The sequence below is a fragment of the Ceratotherium simum genome, chromosome 20, assembly GCF_057802395.1.
Source record: "Ceratotherium simum simum isolate JZ-2026a chromosome 20, ASM5780239v1, whole genome shotgun sequence".
Lineage (NCBI taxonomy): Eukaryota > Metazoa > Chordata > Mammalia > Perissodactyla > Rhinocerotidae > Ceratotherium > Ceratotherium simum.
Genome location: NC_141919.1, coordinates 10,832,424 through 10,851,673, shown reverse-complemented (window position 1 = coordinate 10,851,673; position 19,250 = coordinate 10,832,424).

The following is a 19,250-nucleotide window of genomic DNA, read 5'->3' as shown; positions in this document are numbered from 1 at the left end:
AAGGGGTTCCTGGCAACCTCATTCTTGTCTCTATGTGGTACCTATGGTTGGCACTGTTTTCTCATTAGCACTTTCTTACTAAATTAATGTATGAAGGAAAAGCCTGATCTTTCTTTGCTGTTGATTTCCTTCCAAGGTATTTTAATGGAAATGTAACTATTTAATGGCAGTGTGGACTGCTAGAGTGTGTACAACATTAGGAATCTAAAAATATTCTTCATTTCACAATTTTTCTCCAGAGTAACTGTGTACCCTGATTGGATTACTACTCTTGTTTGAAGTACTGATGCGCTTATCTAAGAAATAGGATTCATAGTTATTGTCCCATTTATATCTCAAAGAGCGTGAATATGAGAGAGGTGATCAAGGGAAGGTTTGTGAAATGCTCAAAAGTGTACAATGAAACCAGATTCATCGTAGTCCCTTTTAGAATCTTAGTTTTTAAAATTATTAATGTTATTTGACTATAAAATTTATCTGTTTAGAATTCTTGGAAAACGCTTAGTAGTAAGTGCTTTGTTTAAAGGAGAAATTATAAGTTACCTGTGAAATAATCACTCAGTGTATTGACTGAGTGTGTCTCACCAAAATTCATACATTGAAGCCCTAAACCCCAACCTGCTGATATTTGGGAAGTGTGGCCATTGGGAGGTAACTAGATTTGGATGAGGTTATGCTGGTGAGACTCCCATGATGGAATTAGTGTGCTTATAAGAAGATGAAGGGAAACCAGAGCTCTCTGTCTCCTCCATGTGAAGACAAGGCAAGAAGAGCATCTGCCATCCAAAGAGAGAGCTCTCACCAGATACCTGCCCTTCTAGCACCCTGATCTCAGCTTTCCAGCCTCCAGAACCGTGAGAAATAAATTCCTGGTGTTCAAATCCACCCCGTCTATGCTATTTTGTTATAGCAGCCTGAGAAGACTAATATAAGGAGATAGAGATTGTCATTTTCTTTTGGCCTTAAATATGAATATATATAAAAATAAGTATATGAACATGAATATATTTATTATATAATTATATAAATATATAATATATAAATGTATAATATATAAATATGTGAAATGTATATATTATGTTACACATAACTTTCAATAAAGTCATGCTGATACATCATTTTGCCTCTTGATTTTCCCAACCAACACTCAATGTAGCCATTTTCCCATGTTAATAATTACTCTCTGAAAATATGCTTTTACTGGTTGTATGATATCCCATCCTAAAGATTGTCATGCTCTTTTAGGCCATACTTTTGGGTATATAGACTATATCTGATTTTTCACTACTAGATATTATTATGTTATAAACCAATTAGTAGTTAAGTTTTTGTCTACAGATGTGATTGCTTCCTCACAATAAAGTATAAGAGTTGGTTCAAACATTTTTTAAAATTATCAAGCACATTACCAAACTGATTTCCAAAATGTTGTACTTACTATTTATACTTCAAGCTATTGTTTATACATGTGATTATCTCATTGCAGTTTTATGAATTCTAGCTCCCTGCAGCAGAGTGTCAAGAGAGTGGGCACATAAATATACCAGGGGCCCTGAGTGCCATCTGTCCTTACTTATTCTGTCTCTCTCCACCCTCAACAGCACCAAGTACTATCACTCAAATCTCATTACTGAAAAGATGAGTGACTGATTGGGTCTTGTTCTTTTTTTGATTATCATTACAAATGAAGACAGATGAGAGTGAACATTTGTTCCTACGCTTATCAGTCATTTGTGTTTCTTCCTCTATAATTTTTTATAAACTTTGCTCACTTTTGTATTTCTTTAGGGTATTAGTGTTACTACTTGAAAGGTTAAAGCTCTTTAGTATGTGAATGATTGATATTATTAACCAAATTGAGAAAAGTTATTCAGAAAACTCTAGTAGATCGATGATTAATATTATTAATCTATAGAGTTTTGTGAATATTTTTCCCAATTTGTCATTTTAACTTTTATTTGTTTGTTCTTTTGTACACAAGTTACACCCAGGCATGTTTCTAAGGTAGAGATCAAAGCAGCTGTGGCTTCTCTTCTGCTCGGGAGGAGAGGGAGAAACCATGCCCAGATTCTAGTACACTCTTGCCACTGTCATTTCTTCTGCATTTTTCAGCCACTACCCTGTGAACAAATGAAGTAAAAGTTGAGGTTCCAAATCCACTTTAAACTGTGTCACACACTTAAACAAGTAAAGAAAGAGTCCCAGTGAAGGAGGGGAGATCATCAGAAAGGGGAGTGTTTGCCAGAGAAGACAAAAGGAGAAAAGAAGCTGACAATAAAGAAAACCCAAAATATGATCATCATTTTGGGGGCACAGTTAAATCTGGAAATACACAAGGCTGCTAGAACTTAATTCATATTTGCATGTTTATAATGGTAAGTAAATAATCTGATCAACTTCAGTCTGTTTCGTATCATGTAGTCTCTTCTCTGGTGTCTTTAATGCCTGTTTAATATTTGAGTGATGAAAGGTTGGGGATTACAGTGCTACCACTGGTATTTGTTAATGAACCTTTAAATTGGCCATTACTGTTATAGCCTGTTTATGTTGGCTTGGCTGTGGAGGCTCTTTTATTGAAATAGACAACGCAATTAATTTACTTCAGTCCTTTAACATGTTTGGGTTGAATTCAGTTAAAATGACTGTCAGAAATAATGCCAGATCCTGGACTGGCAACAGGAAAACTCTAGAAAACCTCCCACCAAGGACGTCAATTCTCAAGGGGCAAAAGAAAGAGAAGTGGTTGGAGGAGGAAAAGAGAGGGCACATTCATGTCAATCACAGAGCTAAGAGAAAAAGAAATCAGATTGCTAGAAAACTGCAGAAGTGTTAGACCTAATTAACACAGATTGCCTCCTCAATTACACCAATCTTTGGTGTCTTGATGGATTGATGATGTTTTGAGAAATACATTTTTACCACTTTCTGTCTATTCAAATGCCATACAATACTGACCATTGTACAAGAACCATGTTTTCCATATAAAATGTTCATGATGCATTGCAACTACCAGATATATTCTAAACTTAAGCAGGGGAAGCAAACACTCCAGTTGGACTACAAGACATAAAACAAAGTTATATTTTCTATGCCTGAAAGATTCTGAATTTGGAGTGCTTTTTGGTAATTTTCATTTTCAAAAAATACTGGCAGTTTTAGCCATTGATTTTTTTTTGCCAGTGACTTTCAAATGAGATGGTGAAGCAAATGTGGTGTTGACTTAGTTTACAATGAGGCTTAATACAATGTCACATATTTGCTATGCATTTTGCCCTTATTCTGAACATTTATTTTCAAAGATAATCAAAATAGAAAACAACTTATTACAAAGAGTTCAAAATAAAAGAAAGTAAATCTAATTCTTGAAATTTTATATAAAAGAGGTATTGTCTTATCTTCTGATATGCAACATAGAAAATTGAGAGCCAATTTTTTTTTTTTTTTTGTGAGGAAGATCAGCCCTGATCTAACATCTGTTGCCAATCCTCCTCTTTTTGCTGAGGAAGACTGGCCTTGGGCTAACATCCATGCCCATTTTCCTCTACTTTATATGGGATGCCACCACAGCGCGGCTTGACAAACGGTGAGTAGGTGCATGCTCTGGATCCAAACCTGGGAACTCTGGGCCGCCAAAGCGGAGCATGCACACTTAACCGTTGACACCACCGGGCCTGCCATGAGAGCCAATTTTTTTGAGGATTAATTTTCATTTCCATTTAATATGTACATCTCCATGTGCTTATATTGATTTATTTTATATTTCATCCTCTTATAAGCTGAATTGGTTTTGAGGTTAAATTTTGAAGTTGAGCGGAAGGTCAGGCGTACTGATGATCCTACATAATACAAGGACACAAGTTTAAAAGTTACAAAGTTATGGTGTAAGAGGGTGACTACAATGCTATGGATACTGTCCAATCACTTTCAACTAACAAAAAATAAGGTGGTCTGAACAAAAGAAAGTTAGAGACAAAGTAATGATCATACAGGCTTGGACGTTGTAAGATAAATTCATTTGTAAGGCAAACAAAATGGATGGTATAATTGGAAACTAAAATAAAATATTTTGTATATCACTTATTAACAAATTATGGACTCTAATATTTATCTATTTAATATATACCTCACATCATGTGTAGAAAAAGTTTTTCTTGGGGACAAAAATGATTACATTGTATCTTGAAAGTTAATATTTTCTGGAAGTTTATGCCTTCTGCTCCCCTCCCTCCTGCACATTAAGTGCTAAGACACATAAAATATTTCAAAGTACAGCTCTGGGAAATATGTTGCTAGGTATTTCTGGACAAGATTTTTCTTTTTTAAAAATTGCACAAGAGATTCATGCACATTATAGAAGAATTAGAAAATGCAGATAAGCAGAAAGAAAAAAAATTAAATTGCATGTACTCCCAGCACCCAATGATAGTCTCTTCATATTTTGGTGTATATTTTGTATATAAGTCTATATTTAATCACTTATTAAATGTCTACTAGGAGTCAAAGAACACATCAGAAAAGGAAACAGACAAAATCCCTGCCCCTATGAAACTTAATAGGACAAACCAAGCAAAAAGTGAAATAAAAACAATGTATAGTATGTTAGATAGTCTTAAGTGCTACAGAGTAATGACACTGGGAAAAGGGGTAGAAAATAGTGGGGGTTCAATTTTAAATAGAATCACCGGATAAAGTTTAATTGAGAGAGTTGAGTAGACCCCTAAGGAAGTGAGAGGGCAAAGCTATGTGGACCTCTGCTGGAAGAGTGTCCCAGGCAGAGGGCCAGCTCAAATGCCAGTTCAAAGGCCCCGAGATGAGAGTGTGCCCAGTGGGTTGGAGTTGGAGAAAGACAAAGGAAACCAGTATCAAAATATGTCCTGACTTTTTGTTATTTCTTCTCTGACCCACAGATTATTTGGAAGGGGTTTGTTTGATTTCCAAATGTTCAGGGATTTCCTAGACATCTAGTTGTTATTGATTTCCAATTTAATTTTATTGTGGTCAGAGAACATAACAAGAAAAAGGGGTGTTTGTCTTCCTTTAAAAGAGGTTTAATATGTGATATATTTGTCTGATACAATTTCAATCCTTTTAAATTTATTTTGTGGTCCAGAACATGATCTATCTTGGTGAATGCGTCATGAACACTTTACAGACTGGGTTTTCGGGAACTGTTGGCTGTAGTGTTCTATCCATGTCAATTAGGTCAAGGTGGCTGCTAGCCTTGTTCAGATCATCTATAGCTTTGCTGATGTTTTAAATCCAGTTTCTCTATCAATTTCCGAAAGAGGAGAAAATCTCTCTTTATCAAAATCTATTTTTATTTTCCAGTTATTTATTTCTTCATTTAATTCTGTCCATTTTTGCTGCATATATTTTTGAAACTCTATTCTTAAGCACACCCTGTTATGATAATTATGTCTTTCTAATGAAATGTCTTTTATCATTATGAAATCTCTCTTCATCTTTAGTAATATTCTGTGTATTAAAGTTGATTTTATCTATTACTGATATAGCCAGTCCAGCCTTCCTTTGCTTACTATTTACATGGTATATATTTCTCATCTTCATCCTTTACTTTGAATTTATCTGTGTCTTTAAGTTTTAAGTACATCTCTTATTAATAGGGTCAGGCTTCTTTATCTTAGAATCTCTGTGTCTTTCCTATATTTTTACTTAAACTACATCTCTGTTAGATAGCAAATCAGTGGGTCTCATTTTTATCCATTTGGGCAGAGTTTTTAAAGTGGATGTTTAGTTTCGTAATATTTAATGTAATTCTTGATATGGCTTAATTTAGATCTGCCATTTTATTGTAGTTTTTTATTTGTCCCTTTTATTATTTTTTTGTTACTTTACTCCTTCTTTCCTTGCTTTTTTGGATTATTTGAATATTTTTTAAATTTAACTTAATTTTATCTATTGACTCATTAACTATAGCTTTATGCAGTTTTCTTTTACTCTAGGTGTCAGAGTGTACATATTTAGCTTTTCATAACCAATGTAAAGCTAAAATAAATTATAGGAAGAGTGCAATTATATAGGCCCATTTACCAAGGCGACCATTATTCAGCCAAAATTTTCATACTATATCTACACAGGTTATAAATCCAATAAGATGTTATAATTTTTCTTTAAACAGACTTTACAAAAAATATATATATTTTGCTTTAAACTATATACATTATATATATATATGTATATTTTTTTTTAATTAGAAAAGAGAAACAGTGTTTTTTGTACTCAGATATTTAGCATTTCTTCCTCAGGATCAAGTTTGTATCTGGTATCATTTCCCTTCTGCCTGAATAAATTATTTTATTTTATTTTATTTTATTTATTTATTTATTTATTTTTAATTTTTATTTATTTATTTTTCCCCCAAAGCCCCTAGTATGTCATAGCTGCACATCCTTCTAGTTGCTGTATGTGGGATGCAGCCTCAGCATGGCCAGAGAAGCAGTGCGTCAGTGCCCACCCAGGATCCGAACCCGGGCCGCCAGTAGCGGAGTGTGCGTACTTAACCGCTAAGCCACGGGGCCGGCCCTGAATAAATTATTTTAGCTTGATTTAGCATTTCTTAAGATGCCAGTCTGCTGTTAATTTTTATTCATGTATTTCAAAGTTCTCTTATTGGTTGCATTTAGAATTATTATAGCTTCTCGATGAATTGACCTCTTTATTATTATATAATGTCTTTCTTGGTCTTGGTCCTGGCATTTTTCCTTGTTCTGAAGTCTACTTTGATATAACGTGAGCACTCCAACTTTTACTTAAGTAGTGTTTTGATGTTATAACTTTTTCCATTCTTTAACTTTTAACTAATGTCTTTATACTTAAAGTGGGCTTCCTGCAGACAACATGTATATAGGTCTTGGTTTTCATCCAATCTGTCAATATTTACTTTTAATCAGAGAGTTTGGATCGGTGCTATCCAATAAAAATAAAATGTGAGCCATAAATATGTTACATGTAATTTGTAAAATTTTTAGCAGACACACAAAAAAATGGGTGAAATCATGTAAAAGAATGAAACTGGACCCATATCTTACACCACTCACAAAAATTAACTGAAAGTAGATTAAAGACTTAAATGTAAGACCTGAAACCATGAAACTCCTAGAAGAAAACAGGAATAAATCTCCTTGACATGGGTCTTGGTAATGATTTTTTGGATATGACACCTAAAGCACAAACAAGATAAAAAATAAACAAATGAGACTACATCAAACTAAAAAGCTTCTGCTTTTAGTTTGCAAAAGAAACCATCAACAAAGTGAAAAAACAACCTACAGAATGGGAAAAAATATTTGCAAACTATATATCTGATAAGTAAACTATATATCTGATAAGGGGTTAACATCTAAAATATGTAAAGAACTCAATAGTTCAAAACATATAAAGAACAAATCAATAGTGAAAAAACAACCCAGTTAAAAAATGGGCAAAAGAACTGAATAGACAATTCTCCAAAGAAGACATATGAAAGACCAAAAGTTACACGAAAATGTGCTCAATATCACTAATCACTAAAGACATGTGAGTTAACACCACAATGAGATATCACCTCATGCCTATTAGAATGGCCATTGTCAAAAAGACAAGAGATAACAAATGCTGGTGTAGATGTGGAGAAAAGGGAACCCTTGTGCATGGTTGGTGGGATTGTAAATTGATTCAGCCACTATGGAAAACAGTATAGAAGATCTTAAAAAAATTAAAAGTAGAACTACCATATGATCCAGAAATTCCGCTTCTGGGAATATATCCAAAGGAAACAAAAACACTAACTGGAAAAGACACCCCATGTTCATAGCAGCATTATTTACAATAGCCAGGACATGGAGACAACCTAAGTGTCATCAATGGATGAATGGATAAAGAAGTTGTGGTATGTATATATACAATGGAATATTATTGCCATTAAAAATGAGGTAATCCTACCACTTGCAACAACATGGATGGACCTTGAAGGTATTGTGCTAAGTGAAATAAGTCAGACAGAGAAAGTATGATACTGTATGATCTCACTTGTATGTGGAACCTAAAAAAAACAACAAGAACAACAAAAAAACTCACAGAAAAAGAGATTAAACTTGTGGTACCAGAGGTGGAGGGTGGGTGGAGGAAGGTGGTCAAAATGAACAAATCTTCCAGTTATAAGGTAAATAATACTGGAGACGTACAACGACGACTGTAACTAACACTGCTGTGTGACATATAAGAAAGTTATTAAAAAAGTAAATTCCATAAATTCTCAATACAAGGAGAAAATCTTTTGTATTTTTTTCTTTCTTTTCTTTATATTGTATCTATATGAGAAGATGGATGTTAGCTGAACCTACTGTGGTAATCATTTCACAATATATGTAAATCAAACCATCATGCTGTATGCTTTAAATTTATACAGTAATGTATGTCAATTATTTCTCAGTGAAACTGGAAAAAAATGGCTGAAGTATTATTTCCATACATTATTTTATTTATCCATATATATCCAAAATATTATTATTTAAACATACAATCAATGGAAAAATATATTAGTGAAATATTTTGCATTATTTTTACTGATACTAAGTCTTTGAAATCCAGTGTGTTATATACTTACATCACATTTCAGTTTGGCCTAGCCACTTATTGTGTGCCTAATAACCAAATGTGACTATAATATCAGTCAGCACAATATATTCAATGTGGCTATCAATAATGTTGAAGTTAAATCAATCATCTTGCTGTTTTCTATTTGTTCCATCTGTTCTTTGTTTACTTTTCTCCAATATTTCTGCATTTTTTATATTAACATGTTAAGATTAATTTTATGATTTTATTGTATCTTTTTTTTTTTTGAGGAAGATTGGCCCTGAGCTAACATCTGTTGCCAATCTTCCTCTTTTTCTTTTTTCTCCCCAAAGCCCCAGTACATAGTTGTATATCTTAACTGTAGATCATTCTCGTTCTTCTATATGGAATGCCACCTCAGCATGGCTTGATGAGCAGTGAGTAGTCCGTGCCCAGGATCCAAATCGGTGAACCTGGGCTGCCAAGGCAGAATGTGTGAACTTAACCGCTACGCCACTGGGCTGGCCCCAATTCTATTGTATCTTTACTGTTAGCTATACTTCATTGTTTTATTCTTACCGGTTGCTCTAGAATTTACCATAAACGTGTAACTTATCAGAGTCTAGGTTAAGATATTATCCCTTCAAATATAGTGTAAGAACCTTATAAGAGTTTATCTCCATATCCACTTTTCCTCTTTGTGCTGTTGTCATACATTTTACTTCTACTACTGCTATAAACATCACCATGCATTATTATTTTTTAATAATAAATATTAAGTGTATTTATTAATGTTGAAAAGGAAATTATCTTCTACAGAAAGTTTTAAAAGTGAGAAAACATGTCTTTTACATTTACCCACATATTTTCTGTTTTCAGCATGCTTACTTCTTTTGCAGATTCAAATATACATGTGGGACCAAAAAATTTCTGTCTGAAAATTTTCTTTAAGCATTACTTTTAGGGTGAATCTTTTGAAGCCTCACAAATTTTGTTGGTCTAAAAACATATTTTGCCTTCAATTTTTAAAGGTTTTGTGGTAAGTGTATAATTTTAGGTTGAGAATTATTTTTTCTTTTAGCATCGTAAAGATCTTATGCCATTGTCTTTATAGTTTCTGACAGGAAATCTACTTTCATTTTGATTCTTTTTTTTCCCACCATGTGGTTGTCCAGTTGCTTCAGCACTGTTTGTTGAAAGACTATCTTTGTTCCTTTATATTGTCTTTGTCCCTTTGTCAAAGATAAGTTGACTATATTTATGTGGGCCTATTTCCAGGTGCTCTATGCTGGTCCACTGATCAATTTTCTATTCTTTCACCAATACCATGGTCTTGATTACTGTAGCTTTCTAGTAAGTCTTGAAGTTGGGCAGCATCATTCCTCCAACTTTGTTCTCCTTCAATATTGTGTTGGCTATTCTGGGTCTTCTGCCTCCCCATATAAACTTTAGATCAGTTTGTCAATATTGGCAAAATAATTTTTAGGGATTTTGGTTGGGATTGCACTGAATCTATAGATCAAGTTGGGAAGGAGTGACGTTTTGACAGTATTGAGTATTCCCATTAATTAACATGGACTATCTCTGCATTTATTTAGTTATTCTTTGATTTTCTTCATCAGAGTTTTGTTGTCTTCCTTCTATAGATCTTATACTTACTTTAGATTTATATCTAAGTATTTCATTTTTAGTTGCAGTATTTTTGTCAATTCTTGGGGATTTTCTACATAGACAACAATGTTTTCTGTGAACAAAGACAGTTTTATTTCTTCTTTTCCTATCTGTATACTATTTATTTGCTTTTCTTGTGTTATTTCACTAGCAATGACTTCCAGTATGATACTGAAAAGGAGTGGTGAGGGGGGATATCTTTGTCTTTTTCCTGAAATTAGCAGGAATGATTCTAGTTTCTCTCTATTGAGTATGATGTTAGCTGTAGGTTTTATGTAGATATTCTGTATTAAGTTGAGGAAGTTTTCCTCTACTCCTAGTTTGTTGAGAGTTTTTATCAAGAATGAGTGTTAGATTTTGTCAAATGCTTTTTCACATTTTTTGATATAATAATATAATTTGCCTTTTTTAGCTTGTTGATGTGATGGATCACATTAATTTATTTTTTAATGTTGAACTAGTCATGCATATCAGGAACAATTCCCACTTGGTTATGTTCATAATTATTTCTATACATTGTTGGATTTGATTTGCTATTTCTTTTTTTTAGTGTTTTTACATCTATGTTTATGAGAGATTTTTGTCTGATTTTTATTACTTTCTTGTAACATCTTTGCCTGGTTTTGGTATTAAGGTATTGCTGGCTTCATAGAATGAGTTAGGGAATATTCCCACTGCTTCTATTTTCTGGAAGATATTTTAGAGAATTGATAAAATTTCTTTCTTAAATATTTGGTAGAATTCACCAGTGAAGTCATCTGGGCTTGGTGTTTCCTGCTTTGGTAGTTTATTAATAATGATTCAATTTCTTTAGTAGGTACAAGCCTATTCAGATGATCTATTTCTCCATGCATGAATTTTGGTACATGGTGTCTTCCAAAGAATTGGTCCATTTTATCTAGGTTACCAAATTTGTGAACAACAAGATGTTTATAGTGTTCCTTTATTATCTTTTCAACAGTACATGAGATACATAGTGATGGCCTCTTTTTTTCTTTTATGAAGAAGATTGGCCCTAAGCTAACATCCATTGCCCATCTCTTTTTGCTTAAGGAAGATTAGCCCTGAGCTAACATCTGTGCCCATCTTCCTCTATTTTGTATGTGGGATGCTGCCACAGCATGGCTTGATGTGTGGTGTGTAGGTCTGCACCCAGGGTCCAAACCTGCAAACCTCAGGCCGCCAAAGTGGAATGCATGAACTTAACCACTACGGCACTGGGCCAGCCCCTGTGATGACCCTTTTTTTTTCTGATATTAGTAAATGTGTGTTTTCACTATTTTTCTTAGTTAACGTGGCTAGAAGTTTATCAATTTTATTGATATTTTCAAAGAGTCAGCTTTTGGTTTTGTTGGTTTTCTCTATTGATTTCATGTTTTAAATTTCATTGATTTCTACTTTAATTTTTATTGTTACTTTTCTTCTTCTTACTTTGGGTTTAATTTGCTCTTTTTCTATTTTCTTCATCTTGGGTGAGACAGAACGGCTAGGGAGTTCTGAAGTTGGGTATTTCCCTTTCTTCACATCAAAGGCTGGATGGGGCTAGAGTTTGATGTTTCCTTTCCCCTAAGTCAGTAAGGCTCTAGTAAAACCCAAGGCAGTTAGGCTCTGGTAAAATGGTTTCTTTTGAGAGCATTCCTTTGTTAAGGAGAATAGAATGCTCTGGAAATATTTCAAAATGCTTACTTTCCCCTCCCACCGTGGGGGTCATGAGGGAATTTTTCTCTGATTTTTATCCTGAGAACCTGGTGGGACTACCAGAGGTAAAATTCTCATGAGCAGGGGGTACCTTGTAAGACTGGGCCCACGTGGAGTTTCTAACTCGCAAGCTAGTCCAAACTGAGCCTCCAACAACTTATCAATTACAGTTTACGTGTTCCTACCAGTGCTGGCTTCAGCAGCAGGCTTCTATTCTTGGACTTTTGCTCCTGGTTTTAAAAAAAGCTGTGATTTTTGGTATGTGACTCTCTCTCCAGTTATTGGGATAGCAGTTTGTTTTGCCCTATGACCTCACTTCTCTGATGTATCTAAAAAGAATTTTTGATTTTTCGTTTATTCATCTTTTTTTTTTCTTTTTGTGAAGACTGAATGACAACTTTCAAGATTTTTACATGTTAGACCAGAAACTGAAAGTGATTGCAACTTTTTAAGGTTTTTGTCTGTTAATTCCTTTATGTATTTTATTTATGCATTTGTTTCTATTGAGTTATTTTTCTCCTGATGAAAGTTTATGTTTTTATGCTTGCTTGCCTAGTAATTTTTGACTGGATGCTGAACACTGTGCGTTTCTTATTGTTCAGTGAAGGATTTTTTTGCATTCCTTTAAAGAGCATTGTACTTTGATCTGGCAGACACTTAAGTTACATGCGGGTCATATTGATCCTTTCAAGTCTTCCTTGTAAATTTTGTTAATGTGTCCAGAGGAACCTTGACTTTAAGGCTAATATGCCTTAATTACTAAGGACTGATGTCTCTAAGTATTCTACCCAATTCCCTCATGTATCATCAGGTCTCTCCCCCTGGCTTTTAAGAATATAACTTATTCCCATCCCGTGTGAACTCCAAAAATTCTTTACCCCTTGGCGTTCCTGTATTCTTTCTCCAACTTCATGGAATTTCACCCAATCTTTGGGTACTCAGCCAAAGACTCAAAGTGACTCTTTTACAGTTGTTTGGACCTTTCTCATTATGCAGCTCCCTCCACTCTCATATTCTGCCCCACAAGTTCATTCCACTACAGCCTTCCAGAGCTCTCCTCTCTACTTCCCTAACTCTGTATGACCACATGGCTCTGTTTGGGTTCCCCATCCCTGTGCTGTGCCACCAATCATTAATCTGGGGTAATGGTAGTGGCCACTTCATGTATTTTCTTCTCTTAGGGATCACCATCCTGTGCTGCCAGAAGTGCAATGTCTGAACACTCTTATGGCATATATTTTCTTCTGGTTTCTAGGTATGGCCTATTTCTACAGCAGTTAGTTTTTCATGGGCCTAGGAAGGTATCTCTGACCTCATTCATAATAAACATCTAGATGTGTGCCCATTCTATCAATTTAAGAAAATGTTATTTGTAAACTGGAATTGTCTGGTAATTGTTATTAACAATAAAGAGGGGCCGGCCCAGTGGCACAAAGCTGTTAAGTGTGCATGCTCTGCTTTGGTGGCCCGGGTGAGCACCGACACACTGCTTGCTAAGCCATGCTGTGGCAGCGTGACATATAAAATAGAGGAAGATGGGCATGGATGTTAGCCCAGAGCCACTCTTCCTCAAGAAAAAAGGGGAGGATTGGCATCAGATGTTAGCTCAGGGCTAGTCCTCCTCACAAAAAAAAAAAAAAAAAAAAAAAACAATAAAGATAATCCTTGTTTCCAAACCATTTTTATTTACTGTCCAAATATCAATAATGTTTGTCTTTCTTGATGAAATTATCAAAATAATTATCCAATATTAATCTGTTTTATATGATTTGTACATAGTAGAAGAACTCCAGAGTTAGCTACCTATCAACAATTAGAGCATTTCTCCTTGTTTTTCTTAGAAATTGGAGAATCCTAGAAATATATATGCCTTTCTTTCTTTTTTAAAATACAAATTTATCTATTTCCCATTTTGGGATATCTCTTTTTTGTTTAAAAGTTTATGGAATAGGCCAAATTTCACTAAGTCATCCCTTTCCCTGAAAGCAAATAGAAGGTACTATTCATTTTTTAGGCTTCCTATTCAATGCTATGAGGAAAAATATAAAAGCAAAAACACCTAAACTATTCCATTTTATATCAGTTATTGCACACAGAAAAATGTGTATGTGTAAGATTCAGAGCATTTCAGGATTTTTTTCTATTAGCTGGCACATACACAATGACTGAGGAGAAGTATTATTGAAGCACATCACCACACCTCCGCTTCCCTGTCCAGTACCTATGCCAAGGTTTATACAATCCCAAATGAAGTATAATGCATAGTAAACTATTTAAAAACAGGTACTGTGTCTTCTTCAAAATTTTTAGTTCAGTGATGAGAACTAATTTTTTTAATAATTGATATACAGCTCTACGTTGTTGGAATGGGGATAGGCAAATTTCCATCATGAACCCACAAACCTTAAAAGACTAATAACCAAATCCAGTTTGCCTAGGATGATTTTTTGTGTAACTGAATGTCTGCTCAGTGTTCAGTATCATGGAAAAACAATAAAGCTGGCAAAAGGTAATTTACTAATGGTAGAAAAACATCGTATCAATGATATAATGTATCATGTCAAGATACAACAGTGACAAAACAGTGATCTTGTACTTTAGATATAGGGAACTGAAACTTATTGCAATTTATCCTTGCTCAGAGTAGAATCCCAACCTGAAGAAGAGCCTTGTAAGAAATTCCAAAGAGCTGTAACATTGCAGCCAGAACTAAAAACAAATTTAATACCTTACTCTCAGCTGTGTTGTCAATGGGTTTGGATACTGGGAAGAGTGAAAGGACAAATAACACTCTTCTCAGTTCAAGGATCCATTGCAGATCTGCATAAGGTAGCATGTGGTAAAAAATAGCTAAGAAATTCAGACTCAGGTAGATTCAGAAAAGACTTGAAATAAGCATTCTTCCATGTTTGATTCTTTGTATCTTTCAGCCTTAAGAGTAGCTTTCTTTTTTCAAGCTCAATTTTTATCTACCAGGTCCACAGAAAATAAAATAAATGTTATCAAAACCATTTACCATTTGCCATTCATTAATGTTGTCCCTTTGGTTGAGTGGGGTTATCATATCACATGTTTCTGTTTCCCTAGGCATTCTGACCTTACTATGAGCCATAGCTTTGTTATTCATTTTTACTGTATCAAGCATGAGGTAGGCAAATTGACATTTCTAGTATAATGAAGGAAAAACAGAGAAATATAAGCAATTTACCAGAATTTTTAGTCATAGCTACCAAACCCTGTATTCCTAGTTTGTTTGTTATTCATGTATTTACACTATCTCTTTGGCATACATAAAATAGAGGACGAGGATGAAAGATAACATACATATTAATAACCAAATAGAGAGACAAAATAGACTTATTACAGATCAAGACTGCCTCCTGTCCTCAGCCCACCATAGCAGATGGAGTTCCTGTATAGAGAGCATAGTTTTTTAATCTTATCTCAAATGTTTAATTCTTTATCTCTTGAGAGAGACAGGATTGGCATTGAGAGTAATAACATTTTTTTAACATCCATTATCTTGTCTATCAATTATCTTAGTAAAGTTTGCTTTGCAACTGTATTCCCTTCACTCTCTAAATATCACTGACAGTCTGTAATTCAGTTCCCGGACCTTGGTTCAAAGCTGGGCAGAAATTTCACGAAAACTTTTTTTCTATAATGCATAACATGTGGATTTCTTGGCTTACAAAGAAACTTTAAGAAGACATGATTCTTTAATAATATACCATAGAGAAAATGTTCCTTAAAGTATGCTTTAAGATAAAAATAATCTAATTATGTAATTATAGGTAAAGAAAGAGCTCTATGTAGTTAGCCTAGATCTAACTATGATAATATGATTTTCATGGAATTGGCATAGTTTACCAACTAAGACCACAAATATTAGATTGCTCATCAAAGGTGGGCTTTCTGTAAGATTTTAATCATGAACAGCCAATGATTGCATCAAATACCAATTAAGTTTGAAATCAAACATGGCTATGCTTCCTATATTAAGTACAATTTAAAGAGAGATTGTGTTTGATTCATATGTAAATATCTGGCAAAATTTTAAAACTACTTGTTGGCCTGTTTTTCATCTTTGTTCAATGGGAACACATTTTGCCAATGTAAGAAGCTACTCAGTCTCGTGGACTTGGGGATTTGATCCAAATCCAGAACATACTTTAGTTTTTGATGTTGTTTACACTTATCAAACCACAATTTCCAGTTTCTACAAAAAAATATGGGCTTAGAGCTCTCTCTAAACAAACAAAGATATAAATAAATACTCAAAAGATTTGTGGAAACAAAAAAAGAAAAAAAAATCCCTACAAATCTCTTTCTGGTGCATGAAGTCTATATAACTTGAAAATTTAAAAATTTGGTTTCCCCTAATATATGCCTGCATTTAAAGATCGCAGGGAAGAAAGTACTGGAAAAATAAGTCTAAGGTATTAGTTCAACTATATTATTTATAAAATAATTCATAAGACTGATGACTTCAAAACATGAAGTTGTATCATCCTTCTCTAATTCATGTAAAACAAACGACAATACTTTAAACACGTGTCTGTCTTTCATATTATGATGTATGTTTTTCCTCCCATAAAACCTCAACTCATGTATAACAGTATTTCTACCTTATAAAACTGTAGTCATCCAAACAAACTGAGACACTTACAAACTATAAACTAAAAATTTAAACTAACTGAATGGATAAATTTTTTCATTTGACATTATTTCAAAGCTAAGATTAGTGAAATATAATCTGGGAGATTTTCACTAGGCTTACACTGTTCTAACCTGTGTTTGTAAGGAAGAAGAAGTTAGTGAAGGAAATCCTTCTTGCTCAAAGGTTTACAATTGAACAGTAGCTAAGGAAGACTCAGTCATCTGGGGCCACTTCGAAAATTATCAACCTTGTAGTGAAAAGTGGTGTCTTTGTGTATTTATCTCTTTAGAATGCAAATGCACATATCTAGGCATGAGAACCTTAACTTTGGGTATAGAACAATTGCAGAAGATTTGTTTTTGGAAATAGAAAATTCCTAGTGAAGAAATTCATATGAAAATAAACAGATGGCAGGGAAAGGCCATGTGGCCCATGGTTGAAAAAATAGGAAAAAATGATTTTTCTTGTTTTCTATTTGAGAATGGCAACCAGAGATGAGGACAATTTGCAGCTTTTATTCCCCTTGATTCAGGAAAATGTTTGCTTGGTTTGTTAATTTTTAAAACACATTTCATTTCATGTAGAAGCCTCCAGTGCATAATATTTTGTCAAATAAAATTTGCAAAAATTTTTTTCAATTTTATTTGTCTAGCAAAGTCTGACTCTTTTAATAAGTTGTGACTACCAATGTTTTTGAGGGCAGTAAGTCTTCAACAAAGAATTCCCATGCGTATCACCCGAATTTGAGAACCTGTCCCAAATTAATTTCCATGGAAAATATATCATGTGAAGGAATATGTTGATGCATGTTTATAGCTTTGGTCTCCCTTCTATTTTAAAATTCTTCCAGAAGAAGTGGTCCATGAATTTTAAACTGCAGCTTTGATGACTTTTTAGCTCCACACAATACTAAGTCACGTTCTACATCCTGGTCAGCAGCTGAGTATCCATTTTGTTTTGTTTTTTTTTTGTGAGGAAAACCAGCCCTGAGCTAACATCTGTTGCCAATCCTCCTCTTTTTTGCTGAGGAAGACTGGCCCAGGGCTAACATCCATGCCCATCTTCCTCTACTTTATACGGGACGCTGCCACAGCATGGCTTAACAAGCGGTGCGTCAGTGCGCGCCCGGAATCAGAACCAGTGAACCCCGGGCCACCGCAGTGGAGCGCGTGCACTTAACCACTTGTGGCACTGGGCCGGCCCCCTGAATATCCATTTTTCCTGAAGTAATCAGAATATAAAATTTCTCAATAAGGAAGTTACAGAGATGAAGCAGCTCAATAGTAAATTAAAATTTTATTCAACTATTTTTTGCAAAATACCAGCAGACTATTTTTATGGTTAATAAAATAGAATTTATAATAACAGCACCTCAGGTCTAATGTGAACCACAACCATAGCACCCAGGGCAATAACCTTTTCTCTTTTTATACACTTATTTTGTTCAATCCCCTCTCAATAGATATGCGTCATTGAAATTTCACTTTCTTTTAAATATTGTTTTCCACAGTTCATTTCCAGAGAGTTATATAGCTACTTTTTCCACTGATTAGAAAGAATGGGTATAACTTTTTTCCACTGCTATTTTTTTATTTATTTTGTAAGATTTCTCTTGTGACTCAATATGCAAAAGTGGCTTATGACTTTGATTCCTTAAAATTTAAATACTTTAAAGCTTGAGTGATATTGAAAATGAATAATTTTGTGAATTCCTTAGATATTAAAAGAAAACACGGTAAAGGATTAGCATTTCAAATTTATATCACACTGCCAATGAAAACCACAAGGCCTTCTCGAAACTCACCACCCTCCTTCTCCATGATTAACGTAAGATAGTTGACCTCTTAGTTCAGTTCTGTTTTCAGTTTTAGCAATGTCTTAATTGGAAAATTGCAAAACAATGTTGTTATGCAAGACTTCCAGGAGTACATCTGTTTCTAATGTACGGTACATAATTTAATGACGAGACACTTCAGTGGTCTACCCACTGCAAATCTCAGTTGTTAAATATGTCTGGAGCAAGATGTCTTTAAATAGTAGGCACTTTTCTGGTACATTAATTTTCTCACACTCAAAAGCAGAAAATGCAATTCTAACTGTCACTTTGTATAAAGCTCTGTTTACTTTTAAATGCTATCTACAGCCTAAATGTCTTGTTCAAACTGATTAACTATAGTGGGATTTAAAACTTTTATAAAACCTATTTGTTATGGTTAATATTTTTAGAATTTTTTCTTTCCCTTCAGACTATGGTTTAAGAAATCTATCTAATTGGCAATAAAACCCAGGGCTCTCAAGGCAAATCTTGAAAAAGATAAACCAACAGTATTCCAGAAGACATTGAAATTTAAAATGTAAGCCACAACTTGGTGTAGAGCTGAAAGTATAATCATGGAATGTAAACACTTCTTCTCCAAGAGATTAGGAATGGAGAGCCAAAGCCAGAACAACCATCCCCAGACCGCAATGCCCCAGTGGTTACCAAACAGCATCTTCACTTATGACTCAACTTGGCTAACCACATGCTTGCTAAGTAGCTTGGTATCCAACAAATCTTTCACAGTGCATAAGATTTAATTATACGTGGTTAAACATGGTTATCCTGTTTAGAACTTGTCTGACCAGTATTCCAAAGAGATAGCAAATGTTGATGATAATCCCATAT